The sequence below is a fragment of the Entelurus aequoreus genome, linkage group LG08 (genome assembly GCF_033978785.1).
Source record: "Entelurus aequoreus isolate RoL-2023_Sb linkage group LG08, RoL_Eaeq_v1.1, whole genome shotgun sequence".
NCBI classification, from domain to species: Eukaryota; Metazoa; Chordata; class Actinopteri; order Syngnathiformes; family Syngnathidae; genus Entelurus; species Entelurus aequoreus.
In genome coordinates, this window is record NC_084738.1 from 40,546,876 (window position 1) to 40,572,872 (window position 25,997).

At 37.3% G+C, this 25,997-nt stretch overlaps 1 protein-coding gene and 50 non-coding genes across 51 annotated transcripts in view; all 51 read right to left on the bottom strand.

The window, feature by feature from the left end:
- myo15b (myosin XVB) overlaps positions 1–25,997 on the bottom strand; it is a 178,095-nt gene that overhangs the window by 96,248 nt on the left and 55,850 nt on the right. The gene's annotated exons all lie outside the window — the stretch shown is intronic.
- trnai-aau (transfer RNA isoleucine (anticodon AAU)) lies at positions 911–984 on the bottom strand. Its single transcript has one exon. It is a non-coding gene; the product is annotated as a tRNA-Ile (tRNA).
- Positions 2,211–2,284, bottom strand: trnai-aau (transfer RNA isoleucine (anticodon AAU)). The gene has a single exon. It is a non-coding gene; the product is annotated as a tRNA-Ile (tRNA).
- On the bottom strand, positions 3,136–3,209 carry trnai-aau (transfer RNA isoleucine (anticodon AAU)). Its single transcript has one exon. It is a non-coding gene; the product is annotated as a tRNA-Ile (tRNA).
- On the bottom strand, positions 3,457–3,530 carry trnai-aau (transfer RNA isoleucine (anticodon AAU)). Its single transcript has one exon. It is a non-coding gene; the product is annotated as a tRNA-Ile (tRNA).
- trnai-gau (transfer RNA isoleucine (anticodon GAU)) lies at positions 3,788–3,861 on the bottom strand. The gene has a single exon. It is a non-coding gene; the product is annotated as a tRNA-Ile (tRNA).
- trnai-aau (transfer RNA isoleucine (anticodon AAU)) lies at positions 4,440–4,513 on the bottom strand. Its single transcript has one exon. It is a non-coding gene; the product is annotated as a tRNA-Ile (tRNA).
- On the bottom strand, positions 5,086–5,159 carry trnai-aau (transfer RNA isoleucine (anticodon AAU)). Its single transcript has one exon. It is a non-coding gene; the product is annotated as a tRNA-Ile (tRNA).
- On the bottom strand, positions 5,410–5,483 carry trnai-aau (transfer RNA isoleucine (anticodon AAU)). Its single transcript has one exon. It is a non-coding gene; the product is annotated as a tRNA-Ile (tRNA).
- Positions 5,738–5,811, bottom strand: trnai-aau (transfer RNA isoleucine (anticodon AAU)). The gene has a single exon. It is a non-coding gene; the product is annotated as a tRNA-Ile (tRNA).
- On the bottom strand, positions 6,069–6,142 carry trnai-aau (transfer RNA isoleucine (anticodon AAU)). Its single transcript has one exon. It is a non-coding gene; the product is annotated as a tRNA-Ile (tRNA).
- Positions 7,050–7,123, bottom strand: trnai-aau (transfer RNA isoleucine (anticodon AAU)). The gene has a single exon. It is a non-coding gene; the product is annotated as a tRNA-Ile (tRNA).
- On the bottom strand, positions 7,706–7,779 carry trnai-aau (transfer RNA isoleucine (anticodon AAU)). Its single transcript has one exon. It is a non-coding gene; the product is annotated as a tRNA-Ile (tRNA).
- trnai-aau (transfer RNA isoleucine (anticodon AAU)) lies at positions 8,368–8,441 on the bottom strand. Its single transcript has one exon. It is a non-coding gene; the product is annotated as a tRNA-Ile (tRNA).
- trnai-aau (transfer RNA isoleucine (anticodon AAU)) lies at positions 9,017–9,090 on the bottom strand. The gene has a single exon. It is a non-coding gene; the product is annotated as a tRNA-Ile (tRNA).
- On the bottom strand, positions 9,669–9,742 carry trnai-aau (transfer RNA isoleucine (anticodon AAU)). Its single transcript has one exon. It is a non-coding gene; the product is annotated as a tRNA-Ile (tRNA).
- trnai-aau (transfer RNA isoleucine (anticodon AAU)) lies at positions 9,997–10,070 on the bottom strand. The gene has a single exon. It is a non-coding gene; the product is annotated as a tRNA-Ile (tRNA).
- trnai-aau (transfer RNA isoleucine (anticodon AAU)) lies at positions 10,633–10,706 on the bottom strand. Its single transcript has one exon. It is a non-coding gene; the product is annotated as a tRNA-Ile (tRNA).
- trnai-aau (transfer RNA isoleucine (anticodon AAU)) lies at positions 10,964–11,037 on the bottom strand. Its single transcript has one exon. It is a non-coding gene; the product is annotated as a tRNA-Ile (tRNA).
- On the bottom strand, positions 11,615–11,688 carry trnai-aau (transfer RNA isoleucine (anticodon AAU)). The gene has a single exon. It is a non-coding gene; the product is annotated as a tRNA-Ile (tRNA).
- trnai-aau (transfer RNA isoleucine (anticodon AAU)) lies at positions 11,933–12,006 on the bottom strand. Its single transcript has one exon. It is a non-coding gene; the product is annotated as a tRNA-Ile (tRNA).
- On the bottom strand, positions 12,261–12,334 carry trnai-aau (transfer RNA isoleucine (anticodon AAU)). Its single transcript has one exon. It is a non-coding gene; the product is annotated as a tRNA-Ile (tRNA).
- trnai-aau (transfer RNA isoleucine (anticodon AAU)) lies at positions 12,579–12,652 on the bottom strand. Its single transcript has one exon. It is a non-coding gene; the product is annotated as a tRNA-Ile (tRNA).
- Positions 12,851–12,924, bottom strand: trnai-aau (transfer RNA isoleucine (anticodon AAU)). The gene has a single exon. It is a non-coding gene; the product is annotated as a tRNA-Ile (tRNA).
- Positions 13,178–13,251, bottom strand: trnai-aau (transfer RNA isoleucine (anticodon AAU)). The gene has a single exon. It is a non-coding gene; the product is annotated as a tRNA-Ile (tRNA).
- Positions 13,509–13,582, bottom strand: trnai-aau (transfer RNA isoleucine (anticodon AAU)). The gene has a single exon. It is a non-coding gene; the product is annotated as a tRNA-Ile (tRNA).
- On the bottom strand, positions 14,490–14,563 carry trnai-aau (transfer RNA isoleucine (anticodon AAU)). Its single transcript has one exon. It is a non-coding gene; the product is annotated as a tRNA-Ile (tRNA).
- Positions 15,464–15,537, bottom strand: trnai-aau (transfer RNA isoleucine (anticodon AAU)). The gene has a single exon. It is a non-coding gene; the product is annotated as a tRNA-Ile (tRNA).
- On the bottom strand, positions 16,126–16,199 carry trnai-aau (transfer RNA isoleucine (anticodon AAU)). Its single transcript has one exon. It is a non-coding gene; the product is annotated as a tRNA-Ile (tRNA).
- Positions 16,444–16,517, bottom strand: trnai-aau (transfer RNA isoleucine (anticodon AAU)). Its single transcript has one exon. It is a non-coding gene; the product is annotated as a tRNA-Ile (tRNA).
- On the bottom strand, positions 16,772–16,845 carry trnai-aau (transfer RNA isoleucine (anticodon AAU)). The gene has a single exon. It is a non-coding gene; the product is annotated as a tRNA-Ile (tRNA).
- Positions 17,090–17,163, bottom strand: trnai-aau (transfer RNA isoleucine (anticodon AAU)). The gene has a single exon. It is a non-coding gene; the product is annotated as a tRNA-Ile (tRNA).
- On the bottom strand, positions 17,362–17,435 carry trnai-aau (transfer RNA isoleucine (anticodon AAU)). The gene has a single exon. It is a non-coding gene; the product is annotated as a tRNA-Ile (tRNA).
- Positions 17,689–17,762, bottom strand: trnai-aau (transfer RNA isoleucine (anticodon AAU)). Its single transcript has one exon. It is a non-coding gene; the product is annotated as a tRNA-Ile (tRNA).
- Positions 18,020–18,093, bottom strand: trnai-aau (transfer RNA isoleucine (anticodon AAU)). The gene has a single exon. It is a non-coding gene; the product is annotated as a tRNA-Ile (tRNA).
- On the bottom strand, positions 19,001–19,074 carry trnai-aau (transfer RNA isoleucine (anticodon AAU)). Its single transcript has one exon. It is a non-coding gene; the product is annotated as a tRNA-Ile (tRNA).
- trnai-aau (transfer RNA isoleucine (anticodon AAU)) lies at positions 19,975–20,048 on the bottom strand. The gene has a single exon. It is a non-coding gene; the product is annotated as a tRNA-Ile (tRNA).
- trnai-aau (transfer RNA isoleucine (anticodon AAU)) lies at positions 20,637–20,710 on the bottom strand. Its single transcript has one exon. It is a non-coding gene; the product is annotated as a tRNA-Ile (tRNA).
- On the bottom strand, positions 21,286–21,359 carry trnai-aau (transfer RNA isoleucine (anticodon AAU)). Its single transcript has one exon. It is a non-coding gene; the product is annotated as a tRNA-Ile (tRNA).
- On the bottom strand, positions 21,941–22,014 carry trnai-aau (transfer RNA isoleucine (anticodon AAU)). The gene has a single exon. It is a non-coding gene; the product is annotated as a tRNA-Ile (tRNA).
- On the bottom strand, positions 22,265–22,338 carry trnai-aau (transfer RNA isoleucine (anticodon AAU)). Its single transcript has one exon. It is a non-coding gene; the product is annotated as a tRNA-Ile (tRNA).
- trnai-aau (transfer RNA isoleucine (anticodon AAU)) lies at positions 22,583–22,656 on the bottom strand. Its single transcript has one exon. It is a non-coding gene; the product is annotated as a tRNA-Ile (tRNA).
- On the bottom strand, positions 22,855–22,928 carry trnai-aau (transfer RNA isoleucine (anticodon AAU)). The gene has a single exon. It is a non-coding gene; the product is annotated as a tRNA-Ile (tRNA).
- Positions 23,182–23,255, bottom strand: trnai-aau (transfer RNA isoleucine (anticodon AAU)). The gene has a single exon. It is a non-coding gene; the product is annotated as a tRNA-Ile (tRNA).
- trnai-aau (transfer RNA isoleucine (anticodon AAU)) lies at positions 23,513–23,586 on the bottom strand. Its single transcript has one exon. It is a non-coding gene; the product is annotated as a tRNA-Ile (tRNA).
- trnai-aau (transfer RNA isoleucine (anticodon AAU)) lies at positions 24,165–24,238 on the bottom strand. The gene has a single exon. It is a non-coding gene; the product is annotated as a tRNA-Ile (tRNA).
- Positions 24,493–24,566, bottom strand: trnai-aau (transfer RNA isoleucine (anticodon AAU)). Its single transcript has one exon. It is a non-coding gene; the product is annotated as a tRNA-Ile (tRNA).
- Positions 24,811–24,884, bottom strand: trnai-aau (transfer RNA isoleucine (anticodon AAU)). Its single transcript has one exon. It is a non-coding gene; the product is annotated as a tRNA-Ile (tRNA).
- Positions 25,129–25,202, bottom strand: trnai-aau (transfer RNA isoleucine (anticodon AAU)). The gene has a single exon. It is a non-coding gene; the product is annotated as a tRNA-Ile (tRNA).
- trnai-aau (transfer RNA isoleucine (anticodon AAU)) lies at positions 25,460–25,533 on the bottom strand. The gene has a single exon. It is a non-coding gene; the product is annotated as a tRNA-Ile (tRNA).
- trnai-aau (transfer RNA isoleucine (anticodon AAU)) lies at positions 25,784–25,857 on the bottom strand. The gene has a single exon. It is a non-coding gene; the product is annotated as a tRNA-Ile (tRNA).

Here is a 25,997-nt window from a genome sequence, read left to right on the forward strand (position 1 = left end):
CCGGGGGCGAATGAGACTACCTTTATAGAACTATACAGTCCTTTTATAACTCTCCACAACATTGTGGTCCTTCGAGCCGGATAGCTTCATTTACCCCTGGACAGAATGGACTTCGAAGGATTAGGAGCACGGCCTAGGCGTCAGACACGCCCACCAACCCGCTTTGATGATTACCAGCTCAGCAACATCAGGCAAAGACACAGGGACAGGCATGAAGAAGAATGGTTATCTCACGAGAAGGAGGGTGCAGCCAAGTCAACCCCCCCATACTCTACCCCCGCTCCCTACTCCCATCAGCTTAGGCGAGATGCTGCTTGTCATGAAGAGGACCCGTACGAATGACAGAGTGGCAGAGGTACAGGTCAGACACCCAGCTAGCCCACCTACAGCATGCAGAGAGAGAGACAAGGGAGGAGTTGACCCGAGAACCAACCCCAATCCATCATTCACCTCAGGAACTCTCTCTAAGAGATGAAGTCAGTCAAATACTGATAAAAAGCGCCATGCTACAGCAGTCACAGCTGACCGTGCAAGCGGATGTGGCTGCATTAGGTCAAGTTCATAACGAAATTAGAAGACTGACTAACACAGTAATCAACCTTCAGCAAGGTACACCACGACCCGCCAGTCAACTCAACCCCCATTCTGTATATACCGAGGATGAAGAGGATTGGCCTGAACCCCCTCCACCATGGCCAGACACAGCGGCCCTGGAACGTCCGCCAGGTCAACCAGTCATGGACCGACTAGATCAGATGATGGTTGAGCTACAGCTGATAAGGAGCCAGACCTTGTCAGCTAGCCACCGCAAGGTGTCACCAGCGAAGGTTGGCAATAAACCACAGTACCTGAAGAAAATAAGATTGAGTCAATGTTGATGTATAGTTAAACCTATCTAAAGAGAAAGCAGTGGCCCGTACTGGGGTTGAACCCATGACCTTGGCGTTATTAGCACCACGCTCTGACCAACTGAGCTAACTGGCCACAACCTTACTGCATTTCCTTACATTTTCAACTCAAATTATTTTGGTATTTAGATTTTAACAGGACATTTAGTTCTTAGGTAAAATATATTATGTTTTAGTCTACTCAAACTAAGATCTAAAGGGCTTTTACAGTTTGTCAAGTACGAGTGACACTAAAAATCCATTCCTACAGTGTTTTATATGAAGAAAGTAGCATTGAGTCAATATTGATCTATAATTAAATCTATCTAAAGAGAAACCAGTGGCCCGTACGGGGGTTGAACTCATGACCTTGGCTTTATTAACACCACGCTCTGACCAACGGAGCTAACCGGCCACACGCACTTCAAATTTCCTAACATTTTCAGCTTAACATTTTTTGGTATTTAGATTTGAACAGGACATTGAGTTCTTAGGTAAAATATATTCAGTTTTGGTATACTCAAACAAAGATCTAAAGGGCTTTTGCAGTTTTTGTCAGTTTGTCAAGTACGAGTCACACTAAAAATCCATTCCTACAGTGTTTTATATGAATCAAGTAGCATTGAGTCAATGTTGTTGCTCTATAGTTAAACGTATCTAAAGAGAAACCAGTGGCCCATACGGCGTTTGAACCCACATGGCGCTATTAGCACCACGCTCTGACCAACTGAGCTAACCGGCGAGACACTCTTTAAATTTCCTTACATTTTCACCTTAACATTTTTTGGTATTTAGATTTAGATTTGAACAGAACATTGAGTTCTTAGGTAAAATATATTCTGTTTTGGTCTACTCAAACTAAGATCTAAAGGGCTTTTGCAGTTTGTCAATTACGAGTCACACTAAAAATCCATTCCTACAGTGTTTTATATGAAGAAAGTAGCATTGAGTCAATGTTGATCTAAAGTTAAACCTATCTAAAAAGAAACGAGTGGCCCGTACAGGGGTTGAACCCATGACCTTGGCGTTATTATCACCACGCTCTGACCAACTGAGCTAACCGGCCACAAACTTACTAAATTTCCTTACATTTTCAACATAAATTATTTTGGTATTTAGATTTAAACAGGATATTCAGTTCTTAGGTAAAAAATATTCTGTTTTGGTCCACTCAAACTAAGATCCAAAGGGCTTTTACAGTTTTTGTCAGTTTGTCAAGTACAAGTCACACTAAAAATCCATTCATACAGTGTTTTATATGAAGAAAGTAGCATTGAGTCAATGTTGTTGATCTATAGTTAAACCTATCTAAAGAAAAACCAGTGGCCCGTATGGGGGTTGAACCCATGACCTTGGCGGTATTAGCACCACGCTCTGACCAACTGAGCTAACCAGTCACAAACTTTCTAAATTTCCTTACATTTTCAACTGAAATTGTTTTGGTATTTAGAATTAAACAGGACATTCAGTTCTTAGGTAAAAAATATTCTGTTTTGGTCCACTCAAACTAAGATCTAAAGGGCTTTTACAGTTTTTGTCAGTTTGTCAAATACAAGTCACATTAAAAATCCATTCATACAGTGTTTTATATGAAGAAAATAAGATTAAGTCAATGTTGATCTATAGTTAAACCTATCTAAAGAGAAATCTGTGGCCCGTACGGGGGTTAAAGCCGTGATCTTGGCGTTATTAGCACCACGCTCTGACCAACTGAGCTAACCGGCCACACACTATTTAAATTTCCTTACATTTTCAGCTGAAAATTTTTTGGTATTTAGATTTGAACAGGACATTGAGTTCTTAGGTAAAATATATTCTGTTTTAGTCTACTCAAACTAAGATCTAAAGGGCTTTTACAGTTTGTCAAGTACGAGTGACACTAAAAATCCATTCCTACAGTGTTTTATATGAAGAAAATAAGATTGAGTCAATGTTGATCTATAGTTAAACCTATCTAAAGAGAAACCAGCTCTGACCAACTGAGCTAACCGCCCACAAGCTTTCTAAGTTTCCTTACATTTTCAACTCAAATTATTTTGGTATTTAGATTTGAACAGGACATTTAGTTCTTAGGTAAAATATATTCTGTTTTGGTCTACTCAAACTAAGATCTAAAGTGCTTTTACAGTTTTTGTCAGTTTGTCAAGTACAAGTCACACTAAAAATCCATTCCTACAGTGTTTTATATGAAGAAAGTAGCATTAAGTCAATGTTGATGTCTAGTTAAATCTATCTTAAGAGAAACCAGTGGCCCGTACGGGGGTTGAACCCATGACCTTGGCGTTATTAGCACCACGCTCTGACCGACTGAGCTAACCAGCCACACACTATTTAAATTTCCTTACATTTTCAGCTTAAAATTTTTTGGTATTTAGATTTGAACAGGACATTGAGTTCTTAGGTAAAATATATTCTGTTTTAGTCTACTCAAACTAAGATCTAAAGGGCTTTTACAGTTTGTCAAGTACGAGTGACACTAAAAATCCATTCCTACAGTGTTTTATATGAAGAAAGTAGCATTGAGTCAATGTTGATCTATAGTTAAATCTATCTAAAGAGAAAAAAATTGTGGCCCGTACGGGGGTTGAACCCATGACTTTGGCGTTATTAGCACCACGCTCTGACCAACTGAGCTAACCAGCCACCCACACTTTAAATTTCCTAACATTTTCAACTTAACATTTTTTGGTATTTCGATTTGAACAGGACATTGAGTTCTTAGGGAAAATATATTCTGTTTTGGTCCACTCAAACGAAGATCTAAAGGGCTTTTGCAGCTTTTGTCAGTTTGTCAAGTACGAGTCACACTAAAAATCCATTCCTACAGTGTTTTATATGAAGAAAGTAGCATTGAGTCAATGTTGTTGATCTATAGTTAAACCTATCTAAAGAGAAACGAGTGGCCCGTACAGGGGTTGAACCCATGACCTTGGCGTTATCAGCACCACGCTCTATCCAACTGAGCTAACCGGCCATACACTCTTGAAATGTCCTTACATTTTCAACTTAACATTTTTTGGTATTTAGATTTAGATTTGAACAGGACATTGAGTTCTTAGGGAAAATATATTCTGTTTTGGTCCACTCAAACTAAGATCCAAAGGGCTTTTGCAGTTTGTCAAGTACGAGTCACACTAAAAATCCATTCCTACAGTGTTTTATAAGAAGAAAGCAGCATTGAGTCAATGTTGATGCATAGTTAAATCTATCTAAAGAGAAACCGATGGTCCGTACAGGGGTTGAACCCATGACCTTGGCGTTATTAGCACCACGCTGCGACCAACTGAGCTAACCAGCCACAAACTTTCTAAATTTCCTTACATTATTCACTTAAATTATTTTGGTATTTAGATTTAAACAGGACATTCAGTTCTTAGGTAAAAAATATTCTGTTTTGGTCCACTCAAACTAAGATCTAAAGGGCTTTTACAGTTTTTGTCAGTTTGTCAAGTACAAGTCACACTAAAAATCCATTCATACAGTGTTTTATATGAAGAAAATGAGATTAAGTCAATGTTGATCTATAGTTAAACCTATCTAAAGAGAAACCAGTGGCCCGTACGGGGGTTGAACCCATGACCTTGGTGTTATTAGCACCACGCTCTGACCAACTGAGCTAACCGGCCACACACTATTTAAATTTCCTTACATTTTCAGCTGAACATTTTTTGGTATTTAGATTTGAACAGGACATTGAGTTCTTAGGTAAAATGTATTCTGTTTTAGTCTACTCAAACTAAGATCTAAAGGGCTTTTACAGTTTGTCAAGTACGAGTCAGAGTAAAAATCCATTCCTACAGTGTTTTATATGAAGAAAGTAGCATTGAGTCAATGTTGATCTATAGTTAAATCTATCTAAAGAGAAACCAGTGGCCCGTACGGGGGTTGAACCCATGACCTTGGGGTTATTAGCACCATGCTCTGACCAACTGAGCTACCCAGCCACTGACGCTTAAAATTTCCTAACATTTTCAACTTAACATTTTTTGGCATTTCGATTTGAACAGGACATTGAGTTCTTAGGTAAAATATATTCTGTTTTGGTCTACTCAAACTAAGATCTAAAGGGCTTTTGCAGTTTTTGTCAGTTTGTCACGTACGAGTCACACTAAAAATCCATTCCTACAGTGTTTTATATGAAGAAAGTAGCATTGAGTCAATGTTGATCTCTAGTTAAATTTATCTAAAGAGAAACCAGTGGCCCGTACGGGGGTTGAACCCATGACCTTGGCGTTATTAGCACCACGCTCTGACCAACTGAGCTAACCGGCCACACACTCTTGAAACGTCCTTACATTTTCAACTTAACATTTTTTGGTATTTAGATTTAGATTTGAACATGACATTGAGTTCTTAGGGAAAATATATTCTGTTTTGGTCCACTCAAACTAAGATCCAAAGGGCTTTTGCAGTTTGTCAAGTACGAGTGACACTAAAAATCCATTCCTACAGTGTTTTATATGAAGAAAGTAGCATTGAGTCAATGTTGATCTATAGTTAAATCTATCTAAAGAGAAACCAGTGGCCCGTACGGGGGTTGAACCCATGACTTTGGCGTTATTAGCACCACGCTCTGACCAACTGAGCTAACCGGCCACAAACTTCCTAAGCTTCCTTACATTTTCAACTCAAATTATTTTGGTATTTAGATTTGAACAAGACATATAGTTCTTAGGTAAAATATATTCTGTTTTGGTCTACTCAAACTAAGATCTAAAGTGCATTTACAGTTTTTGTCAGTTTGTCAAGTACAAGTCACACTAAAAATCCATTCCTACAGTGTTTTATATGAAGAAAGTAGCATTGAGTCAATGTTGATCTCTAGTTTAATCTATCTAAAGAGAATCCAGTGGCCCGTACGGGGGTTGAACCCATGACCTTGGCGTTATTAGCACCACGCTCTGACCAACTGAGCTAACCGGCCACACACTATTTAAATTTCCTTACATTTTCAGCTTAAAATTTTTTGGTATTTAGATTTGAACAGGACATTGAGTTCTTAGGTAAAATATATTCTGTTTTTGTCTACTCAAACTAAGATCTAAAGGGCTTTTGCAGTTTTTGTCAGTTTGTCAAGTACGAGTCAGACTAAAAATCCATTCCTACAGTGTTTTATATGAAGAAAGTAGCATTGAGTCAATGTTGTTGATCTATAGTTAAATCTATCTAAAGAGAAACCAGTGGCCCGTACGGGGGTTGAACCCATGACCTTGGCGTTATTAGCAACACGCTCTGACCAACTGAGCTAACCGGCCACACACTCTTGAAATGTCCTTACATTTTCAACTTAACATTTTTTGGTATTTAGATTTAGATTTGAACAGGACATTGAGTTCTTAGGTAAAATATATTCTGTTTCGGTCTACTCAAACTAAGATCTAAAGGGCTTTTGCAGTTTGTCAAGTACGAGTCACACTAAAAATCCATTCCTACAGTATTTTATAAGAAGAAAGTAGCATTGAGTCAATGTCGATGCATAGTTAAATCTATCTAAAGAAAAACCGATGGCCCGTACAGCGGTTGAACCCATGACCTTGGCGCTATTAGCACCACGCTCTGACCAACTGAGCTAACCTGCCACAAACTTTCTAAATTTCCTTACATTATTAACTTAAATTATTTTGGTATTTAGATTTAAACAGGACATTCAGTTCTTAGGTAAAAAAAATTCTGTTTTGGTCCACTCAAACTAAGATCTAAAGTGCTTTTACAGTTTTTGTCAGTTTGTCAAGTACAAGTCACACTAAAAATCCATTCCTACAGTTTTTTATATGAAGAAAGTAGCATTGAGTCAATGTTGATCTATAGTTAAACCTATCTAAAGAGAAACCAGTGGCCCGTTCGGGGGTTGAACCCATGACCTTGGCGTTATTAGCACCACTCTCTGACCAACTGAGCTAACCGGCCACAAACTTTCTAAGTTTCCTTACATTTTCAACTCAAATTATTTTGGTATTTAGATTTGAACAAGACATTTAGTTCTTAGGTAAAATATGTTCTGTTTTGGTCTACTCAAACTAAGATCTAAAGTGCTTTTACAGTTTTTGTCAGTTTGTCAAGTACAAGTCACACTACAAAATCCATTCCTACAGTGTTTTATTTGAAGAAAGTAGCATTGAGTCAATGTTGATCTCTAGTTAAATCTATCTAAAGAGAAACCAGTGGCCCGTACGGGTGTTGAACCCATGACCTTGGCGTTATTAGCACCACGCTCTGACCAACTGAGCTAACAGGCCACACACTATTTAAATTTCCATACATTTTCAGCTGAAAATTTTTTGGTATTTAGATTTGAACAGGACATTGAGTTCTTAGGTAAAATATATTCTGTTTTGGTCTACTCAAACTAAGATCTAAAGGGCTTTTACAGTTTTTGTCAGTTTGTCAAGTACGAGTCACACTAAAAATCCATTCCTACAGTGTTTTATATGAAGAAAGTAGCATAGAGTCAATGTTGTTGATCTATAGTTAAACCTATCTAAAGAGAAACCAGTGGCCCGTACTGGGGTTGAACCCATGACCTTGGTGTTATTAGCACCACGCTCTGACCAACTGAGCTAACCGGAACATATACTCTTGAAATGTCCTTACATTTTCAACTTAACATTTTTTGGTATTTAGATTTAGATTTGAACAGGACATTGAGTTCTTATGTAAAATATATTCTGTTTTTGTCTACTCAAACTAAGATCTAAAGGGCTTTTGCAGTTTGTCAAGTACGAGTCACACTAAAAATCCATTCCTACAGTGTTTTATATGAAGAAAGTAGCATTGAGTCAATGTTGATGCATAGTTAAATCTATCTAAAGAGAAACCGATGGCCCGTACAGGGGTTGAACCCATGACCTTGGCGTTATTAGCACCACGCCCTGACCAACTGAGCTAACCGGCCTCAATCTTTCTAACTTTACTCCCATTTTCAACTCAAATTATTTTGGTATTTAGATTTCAACAAAACATTGAGTTCCTAGGTGAAAAAAAATCTGTTTTGGTCTACTCAAACTAAGATGTAAAGTGCTTTTGCAGTTTTTGTCGGTTTATCAAGTATGAGTGACACTAAAAATCCATTACTACAGTGTTTTATACACAGAAAGCAGCATTGAGTCAATATTGTTAATCTATAGTTAAACCTATCTATAGAGAAACCAGTGGCCCGTACAGGGGTTAAACCCCAGACCTTGGCGTTATTAGCACCACACTCTGACCAACTGATATAACCGGCCACAAACTTTCTAAATTTCCTTACATTTTCAACTCAAATTATTTTGGTATTTAGATTTGAACAGGACATTTAGTTCTTAGGTAAAATATATTCTGTTTTGGTCCAATCAAACTAAGATCTATAGGGCTTTTGCAGTTTTTGTCAGTTTGTCAAGTAGGAGTCACACTAAAAATCAATTTCTACAGTGTTTTATATGAAGAAAGTAGCATTGAGTCAATGTTGTTGATCTATAGTTAAACCTATCTAAAGAGAAACCAGTGGCCCGTACGGGGGTTGAACCCATGACCTTGGCGTTATTAGCACCACGCTCTGACCAACTGAACTAACCGGCCACAGACTATTTAAATTTCCTTACATTTTCAGCTTAAAATTTTTTGGTATTTAGATTTGACCAGGACATTGAGTTCTTAGTTAAATTATATTCTGTTTTAGTCTACTCAAACTAAGATCTAAAGGGCTTTTACAGTTTGTCAAGTATGAGTGACACTAAAAATCCATTCCTACAGTGTTTTATATGAAGAAAGTAGCATTGAGTCAATGTTGATCTATAGTTAAATCTATCTAAAGAGAAACCAGTGGCCAGTACGGGGGTTGAAACCATGACCTTGGCGCTATTAGCACCACGCTCAGACCAACTGAGCTAACCGGTCACTCACACTTTAAATTTCCTAACATTTTCAACTTAACATTTTTTGGTATTTAGATTTGAACAGGACATTGAGTTTTTAGGGAAAATATATTCTGTTTTGGTCTGCTCAAACTAAGATCTAATGGGCTTTTGCAGTTTTTGTCAGTTTGTCAAGTACGAGTCACACTAAAAATCCATTCCTACAGTGTTTTATATGAAGAAAATAGCATTGAGTCAATGTTGTTGATCTATAGTTAAACCTATCTAAAGAGAAACCAGTGGCCCGTATGGGGGTTGAACCCATGACCTTGGCGTTATTAGCACCACGCTCTGACCAACTGAGCTAACCGGCCACACACTCTTGAAATGTCCTTACATTTTCAACTTAACATTTTTTGGTATTTAGATTTAGATTTGAACAGGACATTGAGTTCTTAGGGAAAATATATTCTGTTTTGGTCCACTCAAACTAAGATCCAAAGGGCTTTTGCAGTTTGTCAAGTACGAGTCACACTAAAAATCCATTCCTACAGTGTTTTATATGAAGAAAGTAGCATTGAGTCAATGTTGATCTATAGTTAAATCTATCTAAAGAGAAACCGATGGCCCGTACAGGGGTTGAACCCATGACCTTGGCGTTATTAGCACCACGCTGTGACCAACTGAGCTAACCAGCCACAAACTTTCTAAATTTCCTTACATTATTCACTTAAATTATTTTGGTATTTAGATTTAAACAGGACATTCAGTTCTTAGGTAAAAAATATTCTGTTTTGGTCCACTCAAACTAAGAACTAAAGGGCTTTTACAGTTTTTGTCAGTTTGTCAAGTACAAGTCACACTAAAAATCCATTCATACAGTGTTTTATATGAAGAAAATGAGATTAAGTCAATGTTGATCCATAGTTAAACCTATCTAAAGAGAAACCAGTGGCCCGTACGGGGGTTGAACCCATGACCTTGGCGTTATTAGCACCACGCTCTGACCAACTGAGCTAACCGGCCTCAATCTTTCTAAGTTTCCTTACATTTTCAACTCAAATTATTTTGGTATTTAGATTTGAACAGGACATTTAGTTCTTAGGTAAAATATATTCTGTTTTGGTCTACTCAAACTAAGATCTAAAGGGCTTTTGCAGTTTATGTCAGTTTGTCAAGTAGGAGTCACACTAAAAATCCATTCCTACAGTGTTTTATATGAAGAAAGTAGCATTGAGTCAATGTTGATCTCTAGATAAATGTATCTAAAGAGAAACCTGTGGCCCGTACGGGGGTTGAACCCATGACCTTGGCGTTATTAGCACCACGCTCTGACCAACTGAGCTAACCGGCCACACACTATTTAAATTTCCTTACATTTTCAGCTGAAAATTTTTTGGTATTTAGATTTGAACAGGACATTGAGTTCTTAGGTAAAATGTATTCTGTTTTAGTCTACTCAAACTAAGATCTAAAGGGCTTTTACAGTTTGTCAAGTACGAGTGACACTAAAAATCCATTCCTACAGTGTTTTATATGAAGAAAGTAGCATTGAGTCAATGTTGATCTATAGTTAAATCTATCTAAAGAGAAACCAGTGGCCCGTACGGGGGTTGAACCAATGACCTTGGGGTTATTAGCACCACGCTCTGACCAACTGAGCTAACCGGCCACACACTATTTAGATTTCCTTACATTTTCAACTTAACATTTTTTGGTATTTAGATTTGAACAGGACATTGAGTTCTTAGGTAAAATGTATTCTGTTTTAGTCTACTCAAACTAAGATCTAAAGGGCTTTTACAGTTTGTCAAGTACGAGTGACACTAAAAATCCATTCCTACGGTGTTTTATATGAAGAAAGTAGCATTGAGTCAATGTTGATCTATAGTTAAATCTATCTAATGAGAAACCAGTGGCCTGTACAGGGCTTGAACCCATGACCTTGGCGTTATTAGTACCACGCTCTGACCAACTGAGCTAACCGGCCACTGCCACTTAAAATTTCCTAACATTTTCAACTTAACATTTTTTGGTATTTCGATTTGAACAGTACATTGACTTCTTAGGTAAAATATATTCTGTTTTGGTCTACTCAAACTAAGATCTAAAGGGCTTTTGCAGTTTTTGTCAATTTGTCAAGTACGAGTCACACTAAAAATCCATTCCTACAGTGTTTTATATGAAGAAAGTAGCATTGAGTCAATGTTGTTGATCTATAGTTAAACCTATCTAAAGACAAACCAGTGGCCCGTACGGGGGTTGAACCCATGACCTCGGCGTTATTAGCACCACACTTTGACCAACTGAGCTAACCGGCCACACACTCTTGAAAAGTCCTTACATTTTCAACTTAACATTTTTTGGTATTTAGATTTATATTTGAACAGGACATTGACTTCTTAGGTAAAATATATTCTGTTTTGGTCTACTCAAACCAAGATCTAAAGGGCTTTTGCAGTTTGTCAAGTACGAGTCACACTAAAAATCCATTCGTACAGTGTTTTATATGAAGAAAGTAGCATTGCGTCAATGTTGTTGATCTATAGTTAAACCTATCAAAAGAGAAACCAGTGGCCCGTACGGGGGTTGAACCTAAGACCTTGGCTTTATTAGCACCACGCTCTGACCAACCGAGCTAACCGGCCACACACTCTTGAAATGTCCTTACATTTTCAACTTAACATTTTTTGGTATTTAGATTTAGATTTGAACAGGACATTGAGTTCTTAGGTAAAATATATTCTGTTTTGGTCTAATCAAACTAAGATCTAAAGGGCTTTTGCACTTTGTCAAGTACGAGTCACACTAAAAATCCATTCCTACAGTGTTTTATAAGAAGAAAGTAGCATTGAGTCAATGTTGATGCATAGTTAAATCTATCTAAATAGAAACTGATGGCCCGTACAGGGGTTGAACCTATGACCTTGGCGTTATTAGCACCACGCTCTGACCAACTGAGCTAACCGGCCACACACTATTTAAATTTCCTTACATTTTCAGCTTAAAATTTTTTGGTATTTAGATTTGAACAGGACATTGAGTTCTTAGGTAAAATATATTCTGTTTTAGTCTACTCAAACTAAGATCTAAAGGGCTTTTACAGTTTGTCAAGTACGAGTCACACTAAAAATCCATTCCTACAGTGTTTTATATGAAGAAAGTAGCATTGAGTCAATTTTGATCTATAGTTAAATCTATCTAAAGAGAAACCAGTGGCCCGTACGGGGGTTGAACCCATGACCTTGGCGTTATTAGCACCACGCTCTGACCAACTGAGCTAACCGGCCACTCACACTTTAAATTTCCTAACACTTTCAACTTAACATTTTTTGGTATTTCGATTTGAACAGGACATTGAGTTCTTAGGGAAAATATATTCTGTTTTGGTCTAGTCAAACGAAGATCTAAAGGGCTTTTGCAGTTTTTGTCAACTTGTCAAGTACGAGTCACACTAAAAATCCATTCCTACAGTGTTTTATTTGAAGAAAGTAGCATTGAGTCAATGTTGATCTCTAGTTAAATCTATCTAAAGAGAAACCAATGGCCCGTACGGGGGTTGAACCCATGACCTTGGCGTTATTAGCACCACGCTCTGACCAACTGAGCTAACCGGCCACACACTATTTAAATTTCCTTACATTTTCAGCTTAAAATTTTTTGGTATTTAGATTTGAACAGGACATTGAGTTCTTAGGTAAAATATATTCTGTTTTGGTCTACTCAAACTAAGATCTAAAGGGCTTTTACAGTTTGTCAAGTACGAGTGACACTAAAAATCCATTCCTACAGTGTTTTATATGAAGAAAGTAGCATTGAGTCAATGTTGATCTATAGTTAAATCTATCTAAAGAGAAACCAGTGGCCCGTACGGGGGTTGAACCCATGACCTTGGCGTTATTAGCACCACGCTCTGACCAACTGAGCTAACCGGCCACTGACACTTAAAATTTCCCAACATTTTCAACTTAACATTTTTTGGTATTTCGATTTGACCAGGACATTGAGTTCTTAGGTAAAATATATTCTGTTTTGGTCTACTCAAACGAAGATCTAAAGGGCTTTTGCAGTTTTTGTCAGTTTGTCAAGTACGAGTCACACTGTTGTTGATCTATAGATCTAAAGAGAAACCAGTGGCCCATACGGGGGTTGAACCCATGACCTTGGCGTTATTAGCACCACACTCTGACCAACTGAGCTAATCGGCCACACACTCTTGAAACGTCCTTACATTTTCAACTGAACATTTTTTGGTATTTAGATTTATATTTGAACAGGACATTGAGTTCTTAGGTAAAATATATTCTGTTTTGGTCTACTCAAACTAAGATCTAAAGGGCTTTTGCAGTTTGTCAAGTACAAGTCACACTAAAAATCCATTCCTACAGTGTTTTATATGAAGAAAGTAGCATTGCGTCAATGTTGTTGATCTATAGTTAAACCTATCTAAAGAGAAACCAGTGGCCCGTACTGGGGTTGAACCCATGACCTTGGCGTTATTAGCACCACGCTCTGACCAACTGAGCTAACCGGCCCCACACTATTTAAATTTCCTTACATTTTCAGCTTAAAATTTTTTGGTATTTAGATTTGAACAGGACATTGAGTTCTTAGGTAAAATATATTCTGTTTTTGTCTACTCAAACTAAGATCTAAAGGGCTTTTGCAGTTTTTGTCAGTTTGTCAAGTACGAGTCAGACTAAAAATCCATTCCTACAGTGTTTTATATGAAGAAAGTAGCATTGAGTCAATGTTGTTGATCTATAGTTAAACCTATCTAAAGAGAAACCAGTGGCCCGTACGGGGGTTGAACCCATGACCTTGGCGTTATTAGCAACACGCTCTGACCAACTGAGCTAACCGGCCACACACTCTTGAAATGTCCTTACATTTTCAACTTAACATTTTTTGGTATTTAGATTTAGATTTGAACAGGACATTGAGTTCTTAGGTAAAATATATTCTGTTTCGGTCTACTCAAACTAAGATCTAAAGGGCTTTTGCAGTTTGTCAAGTACGAGTCACACTAAAAATCCATTCCTACAGTATTTTATAAGAAGAAAGTAGCATTGAGTCAATGTCGATGCATAGTTAAATCTATCTAAAGAAAAACCGATGGCCCGTACAGCGGTTGAACCCATGACCTTGGCGCTATTAGCACCACGCTCTGACCAACTGAGCTAACCTGCCACAAACTTTCTAAATTTCCTTACATTATTAACTTAAATTATTTTGGTATTTAGATTTAAACAGGACATTCAGTTCTTAGGTAAAAAAAATTCTGTTTTGGTCCACTCAAACTAAGATCTAAAGTGCTTTTACAGTTTTTGTCAGTTTGTCAAGTACAAGTCACACTAAAAATCCATTCCTACAGTTTTTTATATGAAGAAAGTAGCATTGAGTCAATGTTGATCTATAGTTAAACCTATCTAAAGAGAAACCAGTGGCCCGTTCGGGGGTTGAACCCATGACCTTGGCGTTATTAGCACCACTCTCTGACCAACTGAGCTAACCGGCCACAAACTCTCTAAGTTTCCTTACATTTTCAACTCAAATTATTTTGGTATTTAGATTTGAACAAGACATTTAGTTCTTTGGTAAAATATGTTCTGTTTTGGTCTACTCAAACTAAGATCTAAAGTGCTTTTACAGTTTTTGTCAGTTTGTCAAGTACAAGTCACACTACAAAATCCATTCCTACAGTGTTTTATTTGAAGAAAGTAGCATTGAGTCAATGTTGATCTCTAGTTAAATCTATCTAAAGAGAAACCAGTGGCCCGTACGGGGGTTGAACCCATGACCTTGGCGTTATTAGCACCACGCTCTGACCAACTGAGCTAACAGGCCACACACTATTTAAATTTCCATACATTTTCAGCTGAAAATTTTTTAGTATTTAGATTTGAACAGGACATTGAGTTCTTAGGTAAAATATATTCTGTTTTACTCTACTCAAACTAAGATCTAATGGGCTTTTACAGTTTGTCAAGTACGAGTGACACTAAAAATCCATTCTTACAGTGTTTTATATGAAGAAAGTAGCATTGAGTCAATGTTGATCTATAGTTAAATCCACCTAAAGAGAAACCAGTGGCCCGTACGGGGGTTGATTCCATGACCTTGGCGTTATTAGCACCACGCTCTGACCAACTGAGCTAACCAGCCACTCACACTTCAAATTTGCTAACATTTTCAACTTAACATTTTTTGGTATTTAGATTTGAACAGGACATTGAGTTCTTAGGTAAAATATATTCTGTTTTGGTCTACTCAAACTAAGATCTAAAGGGCTTTTACAGTTTTTGTCAGTTTGTCAAGTACGAGTCACACTAAAAATCCATTCCTACAGTGTTTTATATGAAGAAAGTAGCATAGAGTCAATGTTGTTGATCTATAGTTAAACCTATCTAAAGAGAAACCAGTGGCCCGTACGGGGGTTGAACCCATGACCTTGGTGTTATTAGCACCACGCTCTGACCAACTGAGCTAACCGGAACATATACTCTTGAAATGTCCTTACATTTTCAACTTAACATTTTTTGGTATTTAGATTTAGATTTGAACAGGACATTGAGTTCTTATGTAAAATATATTCTGTTTTTGTCTACTCAAACTAAGATCTAAAGGGCTTTTGCAGTTTGTCAAGTACGAGTCACACTAAAAATCCATTCCTACAGTGTTTTATATGAAGAAAGTAGCATTGAGTCAATGTTGATGCATAGTTAAATCTATCTAAAGAGAAACCGATGGCCCGTACAGGGGTTGAACCCATGACCTTGGCGTTATTAGCACCACGCCCTGACCAACTGAGCTAACCGGCCTCAATCTTTCTAACTTTACTCCCATTTTCAACTCAAATTATTTTGGTATTTAGATTTCAACAAAACATTGAGTTCCTAGGTGAAAAAAAATCTGTTTTGGTCTACTCAAACTAAGATGTAAAGTGCTTTTGCAGTTTTTGTCGGTTTATCAAGTATGAGTGACACTAAAAATCCATTACTACAGTGTTTTATACACAGAAAGCAGCATTGAGTCAATATTGTTAATTTATAGTTAAACCTATCTATAGAGAAACCAGTGGCCCGTACAGGGGTTAAACCCCAGACCTTGGCGTTATTAGCACCACACTCTGACCAACTGATATAACCGGCCACAAACTTTCTAAATTTCCTTACATTTTCAACTCAAATTATTTTGGTATTTAGATTTGAACAGGACATTTAGTTCTTAGGTAAAATATATTCTGTTTTGGTCTACTCAAACTAAGATCTATAGGGCTTTTGCAGTTTTTGTCAGTTTGTCAAGTAGGAGTCACACTAAAAATCAATTTCTACAGTGTTTTATATGAAGAAAGTAGCATTGAGTCAATGTTGTTGATCTATAGTTAAACCTATCTAAAGAGAAACCAGTGGCCCGTACGGGGGTTGAACCCATGACCTTGGCGTTATTAGCACCACGCTCTGACCAACTGAACTAACCGGCCACAGACTATTTAAATTTCCTTACATTTTCAGCTTAAAATTTTTTGGTATTTAGATTTGACCAGGACATTGAGTTCTTAGTTAAATTATATTCTGTTTTAGTCTACTCAAACTAAGATCTAAAGGGCTTTTACAGTTTGTCAAGTACGAGTCACACTAAAAATCCATTCCTACAGTGTTTTATATGAAGAAAGTAGCATTGAGTCAATTTTGATCTATAGTTAAATCTATCTAAAGAGAAACCAGTGGCCCGTACGGGGGTTGAACCCATGACCTTGGCGTTATTAGCACCACGCTCTGACCAACTGAGCTAACCGGCCACTCACACTTTAAATTTCCTAACACTTTCAACTTAACATTTTTTGGTATTTCGATTTGAACAGGACATTGAGTTCTTAGGGAAAATATATTCTGTTTTGGTCTAGTCAAACGAAGATCTAAAGGGCTTTTGCAGTTTTTGTCAACTTGTCAAGTACGAGTCACACTAAAAATCCATTCCTACAGTGTTTTATTTGAAGAAAGTAGCATTGAGTCAATGTTGATCTCTAGTTAAATCTATCTAAAGAGAAACCAATGGCCCGTACGGGGGTTGAACCCATGACCTTGGCGTTATTAGCACCACGCTCTGACCAACTGAGCTAACCGGCCACACACTATTTAAATTTCCTTACATTTTCAGCTTAAAATTTTTTGGTATTTAGATTTGAACAGGACATTGAGTTCTTAGGTAAAATATATTCTGTTTTGGTCTACTCAAACTAAGATCTAAAGGGCTTTTACAGTTTGTCAAGTACGAGTGACACTAAAAATCCATTCCTACAGTGTTTTATATGAAGAAAGTAGCATTGAGTCAATGTTGATCTATAGTTAAATCTATCTAAAGAGAAACCAGTGGCCCGTACGGGGGTTGAACCCATGACCTTGGCGTTATTAGCACCACGCTCTGACCAACTGAGCTAACCGGCCACTGACACTTAAAATTTCCCAACATTTTCAACTTAACATTTTTTGGTATTTCGATTTGACCAGGACATTGAGTTCTTAGGTAAAATATATTCTGTTTTGGTCTACTCAAACGAAGATCTAAAGGGCTTTTGCAGTTTTTGTCAGTTTGTCAAGTACGAGTCACACTGTTGTTGATCTATAGATCTAAAGAGAAACCAGTGGCCCATACGGGGGTTGAACCCATGACCTTGGCGTTATTAGCACCACACTCTGACCAACTGAGCTAATCGGCCACACACTCTTGAAACGTCCTTACATTTTCAACTGAACATTTTTTGGTATTTAGATTTATATTTGAACAGGACATTGAGTTCTTAGGTAAAATATATTCTGTTTTGGTCTACTCAAACTAAGATCTAAAGGGCTTTTGCAGTTTGTCAAGTACAAGTCACACTAAAAATCCATTCCTACAGTGTTTTATATGAAGAAAGTAGCATTGCGTCAATGTTGTTGATCTATAGTTAAACCTATCTAAAGAGAAACCAGTGGCCCGTACTGGGGTTGAACCCATGACCTTGGCGTTATTAGCACCACGCTCTGACCAACTGAGCTAACCGGCCCCACACTATTTAAATTTCCTTACATTTTCAGCTTAAAATTTTTTGGTATTTAGATTTGAACAGGACATTGAGTTCTTAGGTAAAATATATTCTGTTTTTGTCTACTCAAACTAAGATCTAAAGGGCTTTTGCAGTTTTTGTCAGTTTGTCAAGTACGAGTCAGACTAAAAATCCATTCCTACAGTGTTTTATATGAAGAAAGTAGCATTGAGTCAATGTTGTTGATCTATAGTTAAACCTATCTAAAGAGAAACCAGTGGCCCGTACGGGGGTTGAACCCATGACCTTGGCGTTATTAGCAACACGCTCTGACCAACTGAGCTAACCGGCCACACACTCTTGAAATGTCCTTACATTTTCAACTTAACATTTTTTGGTATTTAGATTTAGATTTGAACAGGACATTGAGTTCTTAGGTAAAATATATTCTGTTTCGGTCTACTCAAACTAAGATCTAAAGGGCTTTTGCAGTTTGTCAAGTACGAGTCACACTAAAAATCCATTCCTACAGTATTTTATAAGAAGAAAGTAGCATTGAGTCAATGTCGATGCATAGTTAAATCTATCTAAAGAAAAACCGATGGCCCGTACAGCGGTTGAACCCATGACCTTGGCGCTATTAGCACCACGCTCTGACCAACTGAGCTAACCTGCCACAAACTTTCTAAATTTCCTTACATTATTAACTTAAATTATTTTGGTATTTAGATTTAAACAGGACATTCAGTTCTTAGGTAAAAAAAATTCTGTTTTGGTCCACTCAAACTAAGATCTAAAGTGCTTTTACAGTTTTTGTCAGTTTGTCAAGTACAAGTCACACTAAAAATCCATTCCTACAGTTTTTTATATGAAGAAAGTAGCATTGAGTCAATGTTGATCTATAGTTAAACCTATCTAAAGAGAAACCAGTGGCCCGTTCGGGGGTTGAACCCATGACCTTGGCGTTATTAGCACCACTCTCTGACCAACTGAGCTAACCGGCCACAAACTCTCTAAGTTTCCTTACATTTTCAACTCAAATTATTTTGGTATTTAGATTTGAACAAGACATTTAGTTCTTTGGTAAAATATGTTCTGTTTTGGTCTACTCAAACTAAGATCTAAAGTGCTTTTACAGTTTTTGTCAGTTTGTCAAGTACAAGTCACACTACAAAATCCATTCCTACAGTGTTTTATTTGAAGAAAGTAGCATTGAGTCAATGTTGATCTCTAGTTAAATCTATCTAAAGAGAAACCAGTGGCCCGTACGGGGGTTGAACCCATGACCTTGGCGTTATTAGCACCACGCTCTGACCAACTGAGCTAACAGGCCACACACTATTTAAATTTCCATACATTTTCAGCTGAAAATTTTTTAGTATTTAGATTTGAACAGGACATTGAGTTCTTAGGTAAAATATATTCTGTTTTACTCTACTCAAACTAAGATCTAATGGGCTTTTACAGTTTGTCAAGTACGAGTGACACTAAAAATCCATTCTTACAGTGTTTTATATGAAGAAAGTAGCATTGAGTCAATGTTGATCTATAGTTAAATCCACCTAAAGAGAAACCAGTGGCCCGTACGGGGGTTGATTCCATGACCTTGGCGTTATTAGCACCACGCTCTGACCAACTGAGCTAACCAGCCACTCACACTTCAAATTTGCTAACATTTTCAACTTAACATTTTTTGGTATTTAGATTTGAACAGGACATTGAGTTCTTAGGTAAAATATATTCTGTTTTGGTCTACTCAAACTAAGATCTAAAGGGCTTTTACAGTTTTTGTCAGTTTGTCAAGTACGAGTCACACTAAAAATCCATTCCTACAGTGTTTTATATGAAGAAAGTAGCATAGAGTCAATGTTGTTGATCTATAGTTAAACCTATCTAAAGAGAAACCAGTGGCCCGTACGGGGGTTGAACCCATGACCTTGGTGTTATTAGCACCACGCTCTGACCAACTGAGCTAACCGGAACATATACTCTTGAAATGTCCTTACATTTTCAACTTAACATTTTTTGGTATTTAGATTTAGATTTGAACAGGACATTGAGTTCTTATGTAAAATATATTCTGTTTTTGTCTACTCAAACTAAGATCTAAAGGGCTTTTGCAGTTTGTCAAGTACGAGTCACACTAAAAATCCATTCCTACAGTGTTTTATATGAAGAAAGTAGCATTGAGTCAATGTTGATGCATAGTTAAATCTATCTAAAGAGAAACCGATGGCCCGTACAGGGGTTGAACCCATGACCTTGGCGTTATTAGCACCACGCCCTGACCAACTGAGCTAACCGGCCTCAATCTTTCTAACTTTACTCCCATTTTCAACTCAAATTATTTTGGTATTTAGATTTCAACAAAACATTGAGTTCCTAGGTGAAAAAAAATCTGTTTTGGTCTACTCAAACTAAGATGTAAAGTGCTTTTGCAGTTTTTGTCGGTTTATCAAGTATGAGTGACACTAAAAATCCATTACTACAGTGTTTTATACACAGAAAGCAGCATTGAGTCAATATTGTTAATTTATAGTTAAACCTATCTATAGAGAAACCAGTGGCCCGTACAGGGGTTAAACCCCAGACCTTGGCGTTATTAGCACCACACTCTGACCAACTGATATAACCGGCCACAAACTTTCTAAATTTCCTTACATTTTCAACTCAAATTATTTTGGTATTTAGATTTGAACAGGACATTTAGTTCTTAGGTAAAATATATTCTGTTTTGGTCTACTCAAACTAAGATCTATAGGGCTTTTGCAGTTTTTGTCAGTTTGTCAAGTAGGAGTCACACTAAAAATCAATTTCTACAGTGTTTTATATGAAGAAAGTAGCATTGAGTCAATGTTGTTGATCTATAGTTAAACCTATCTAAAGAGAAACCAGTGGCCCGTACGGGGGTTGAACCCATGACCTTGGCGTTATTAGCACCACGCTCTGACCAACTGAACTAACCGGCCACAGACTATTTAAATTTCCTTACATTTTCAGCTTAAAATTTTTTGGTATTTAGATTTGACCAGGACATTGAGTTCTTAGTTAAATTATATTCTGTTTTAGTCTACTCAAACTAAGATCTAAAGGGCTTTTACAGTTTGTCAAGTATGAGTGACACTAAAAATCCATTCCTACAGTGTTTTATATGAAGAAAGTAGCATTGAGTCAATGTTGATCTATAGTTAAATCTATCTAAAGAGAAACCAGTGGCCAGTACAGGGGTTGAAACCATGACCTTGGCGCTATTAGCACCACGCTCAGACCAACTGAGCTAACCGGTCACTCACACTTTAAATTTCCTAACATTTTCAACTTAACATTTTTTGGTATTTAGATTTGAACAGGACATTGAGTTTTTAGGGAAAATATATTCTGTTTTGGTCTGCTCAAACTAAGATCTAATGGGCTTTTGCAGTTTTTGTCAGTTTGTCAAGTACGAGTCACACTAAAAATCCATTCCTACAGTGTTTTATATGAAGAAAATAGCATTGAGTCAATGTTGTTGATCTATAGTTAAACCTATCTAAAGAGAAACCAGTGGCCCGTATGGGGGTTGAACCCATGACCTTGGCGTTATTAGCACCACGCTCTGACCAACTGAGCTAACCGGCCACACACTCTTGAAATGTCCTTACATTTTCAACTTAACATTTTTTGGTATTTAGATTTAGATTTGAACAGGACATTGAGTTCTTAGGGAAAATATATTCTGTTTTGGTCCACTCAAACTAAGATCCAAAGGGCTTTTGCAGTTTGTCAAGTACGAGTCACACTAAAAATCCATTCCTACAGTGTTTTATAAGAAGAAAGCAGCATTGAGTCAATGTTGATGCATAGTTAAATCTATCTAAAGAGAAACCGATGACCCGTACAGGGGTTGAACCCATGACCTTGGCGTTATTAGCACCACGCTGTGACCAACTGAGCTAACCAGCCACAAACTTTCTAAATTTCCTTACATTATTCACTTAAATTATTTTGGTATTTAGATTTAAACAGGACATTCAGTTCTTAGGTAAAAAATATTCTGTTTTGGTCCACTCAAACTAAGAACTAAAGGGCTTTTACAGTTTTTGTCAGTTTGTCAAGTACAAGTCACACTAAAAATCCATTCCTACAGTGTTTTATATGAAGAAAGTAGCATTGAGTCAATGTTGTTGATCTATAGTTAAACCTATCTAAAGACAAACCAGTGGCCCGTACGGGGGTTGAACCCATGACCTTGGCGTTATTAGCACCACACTTTGACCAACTGAGCTAACCGGCCTCACACTCTTGAAAAGTCCTTACATTTTCAACTTAACATTTTTTGGTATTTAGATTTAGATTTGAACAGGACATTGAGTTCTTAGGTAAAATATATTCTGTTTTGGTCTACTCAAACTAAGATCTAAAGGGCTTTTGCACTTTGTCAAGTACGAGTCACACTAAAAATCCATTCCTACAGTGTTTTATAAGAAGAAAGTAGCATTGAGTCAATGTTGATGCATAGTTAAATCTATCTAAATAGAAACCGATGGCCCGTACAGGGGTTGAACCTATGACCTTGGCGTTATTAGCACCACGCTCTGACCAACTGAGCTAACCGGCCACACACTATTTAAATTTCCTTACATTTTCAGCCTAAAATTTTTTGGTATTTAGATTTGAACAGGACATTGAGTTCTTAGGTAAAATATATTCTGTTTTAGTCTACTCAAACTAAGATCTAAAGGGCTTTTACAGTTTGTCAAGTACGAGTCACACTAAAAATCCATTCCTACAGTGTTTTATATGAAGAAAGTAGCATTGAGTCAATGTTGATCTATAGTTAAATCTATCTAAAGAGAAACCAGTGGCCCGTACGGGGGTTGAACCCATGACCTTGGCGTTATTAGCACCACGCTCTGACCAACTGAGCTAACCGGCCACTGACACTTAAAATTTCCCAACATTTTCAACTTAACATTTTTTGGTATTTCGATTTGACCAGGACATTGAGTTCTTAGGTAAAATATATTCTGTTTTGGTCTACTCAAACGAATATCTAAAGGGCTTTTGCAGTTTTTGTCAGTTTGTCAAGTACGAGTCACACTGTTGTTGATCTATAGATCTAAAGAGAAACCAGTGGCCCATACGGGGGTTGAACCCATGACCTTGGCGTTATTAGCACCACACTCTGACCAACTGAGCTAATCGGCCACACACTCTTGAAACGTCCTTACATTTTCAACTGAACATTTTTTGGTATTTAGATTTATATTTGAACAGGACATTGAGTTCTTAGGTAAAATATATTCTGTTTTGGTCTACTCAAACTAAGATCTAAAGGGCTTTTGCAGTTTGTCAAGTACAAGTCACACTAAAAATCCATTCCTACAGTGTTTTATATGAAGAAAGTAGCATTGCGTCAATGTTGTTGATCTATAGTTAAACCTATCTAAAGAGAAACCAGTGGCCCGTACTGGGGTTGAACCCATGACCTTGGCGTTATTAGCACCACGCTCTGACCAACTGAGCTAACCGGCCACTCACACTTAAAATTTCCTAACATTTTCAACTTAACATTTTTTGGTATTTCGATTTGAACAGGACATTGAGTTCTTAGGGAAAATATATTCTGTTTTGGTCTACTCAAACGAAGATCTAAAGGGCTTTTGCAGTTTTTGTCAGTTTGTCAAGTACGAGTCACACTAAAAATCCATTCCTACAGTGTTTTATATGAAGAAAGTAGCATTGAGTCAATGTTGTTGATCTATAGTTGAACCTATCTAAAGAGAAACCAGTGGCCCGTACAGGGGTTGAACCCATGACCTTGGCGTTATTAGCACCACGCTCTGACCAACTGAGCTAACCGGCCACACACTCTTGAAATGTCCTTACATTTTCAACTTAACATTTTTTGGTATTTAGATTTAGATTTGAACAGGACATTGAGTTCTTAGGGAAAATATATTCTGTTTTGGTCCACTCAAACTAAGATCCAAAGGGCTTTTGCAGTTTGTCAAGTACGAGTCACACTAAAAATCCATTCCTACAGTGTTTTATAAGAAGAAAGCAGCATTGAGTCAATGTTGATGCATAGTTAAATCTATCTAAAGAGAAACCGATGGCCCGTACAGGGGTTGAACCCATGACCTTGGCGTTATTAGCACCACGCTGTGATCAACTGAGCTAACCAGCCACAAACTTTCTAAATTTCCTTACATTATTCACTTAAATTATTTTGGTATCTAGATTTAAACAGGACATTCAGTTCTTAGGTAAAAAATATTCTGTTTTGGTCCACTCAAACTAAGATCTAAAGGGCTTTTACAGTTTTTGTCAGTTTGTCAAGTACAAGTCACACTAAAAATCCATTCATACAGTGTTCTATATGAAGAAAATGAGATTAAGTCAATGTTGATCCATAGTTAAACCTATCTAAAGAGAAACCAGTGGCCCGTACGGGGGTTGAACCCATGACCTTGGCGTTATTAGCACCACGCTCTGACCAACTGAGCTAACCGGCCTCAATCTTTCTAAGTTTCCTTACATTTTCAACTCAAATTATTTTGGTATTTAGATTTGAACAGGACATTTAGTTCTTAGGTAAAATATATTCTGTTTTGGTCTACTCAAACTAAGATCTAAAGGGCTTTTGCAGTTTATGTCAGTTTGTCAAGTAGGAGTCACACTGAAAATCCATTCCTACAGTGTTTTATATGAAGAAAGTAGCATTGAGTCAATGTTGATCTCTAGATAAATTTATCTAAAAAGAAACCTGTGGCCCGTACGGGGGTTGAACCCATGACCTTGGCGTTATTAGCACCACGCTCTGACCAACTGAGCTAACCGGCCACACACTATTTAAATTTCCTTACATTTTCAGCTGAAAATTTTTTGGTATTTAGATTTGAACAGGACATTGAGTTCTTAGGTAAAATGTATTCTGTTTTAGTCTACTCAAACTAAGATCTAAAGGGCTTTTACAGTTTGTCAAGTACGAGTGACACTAAAAATCCATTCCTACAGTGTTTTATATGAAGAAAGTAGCATTGAGTCAATGTTGATCTATAGTTAAATCTATCTAAAGAGAAACCAGTGGCCCGTACGGGGGTTGAACCCATGACCTTGGGGTTATTAGCACCACGCTCTGACCAACTGAGCTAACCGGCCACACACTATTTAGATTTCCTTACATTTTCAACTTAACATTTTTTGGTATTTAGATTTGAACAGGACATTGAGTTCTTAGGTAAAATGTATTCTGTTTTAGTCTACTCAAACTAAGATCTAAAGGGCTTTTACAGTTTGTCAAGTACGAGTGACACTAAAAATCCATTCCTACGGTGTTTTATATGAAGAAAGTAGCATTGAGTCAATGTTGATCTATAGTTAAATCTATCTAATGAGAAACCAGTGGCCTGTACAGGGCTTGAACCCATGACCTTGGCGTTATTAGTACCACGCTCTGACCAACTGAGCTAACCGGCCACTGCCACTTAAAATTTCCTAACATTTTCAACTTAACATTTTTTGGTATTTCGATTTGAACAGTACATTGACTTCTTAGGTCAAATATATTCTGTTTTGGTCTATTTAAACTAAGATCTAAAGGGCTTTTGCAGTTTTTGTCAATTTGTCAAGTACGAGTCACACTAAAAATCCATTCCTACAGTGTTTTATATGAAGAAAGTAGCATTGAGTCAATGTTGTTGATCTATAGTTAAACCTATCTAAAGACAAACCAGTGGCCCGTACGGGGGTTGAACCCATGACCTTGGCGTTATTAGCACCACACTTTGACCAACTGAGCTAACCGGCCACACACTCTTGAAAAGTCCTTACATTTTCAACTCAACATTTTTTGGTATTTAGATTTATATTTGAACAGGACATTGACTTCTTAGGTAAAATATATTCTGTTTTGGTCTACTCAAACTAAGATCTAAAGGGCTTTTGCAGTTTGTCAAGTACGAGTCACACTAAAAATCCATTCCTACAGTGTTTTATATGAAGAAAGTAGCATTGAGTCAATGTTGATCTATAGTTAAATCTATCTAAAGAGAAACCAGTGGCCCGTACGGGGGTTGAACCCATGACCTAGGCGTTATTAGCACCACGCTCTGACCAACTGAGCTAACCGGCCACTCACACTTTAAATTTCCTAACATTTTCAACTTAACATTTTTTGGTATTTCGATTTGAACAGGACATTGAGTTCTTAGGGAAAATATATTCTGTTTTGGTCTAGTCAAACGAAGATCTAAAGGGCTTTTGCAGTTTTTG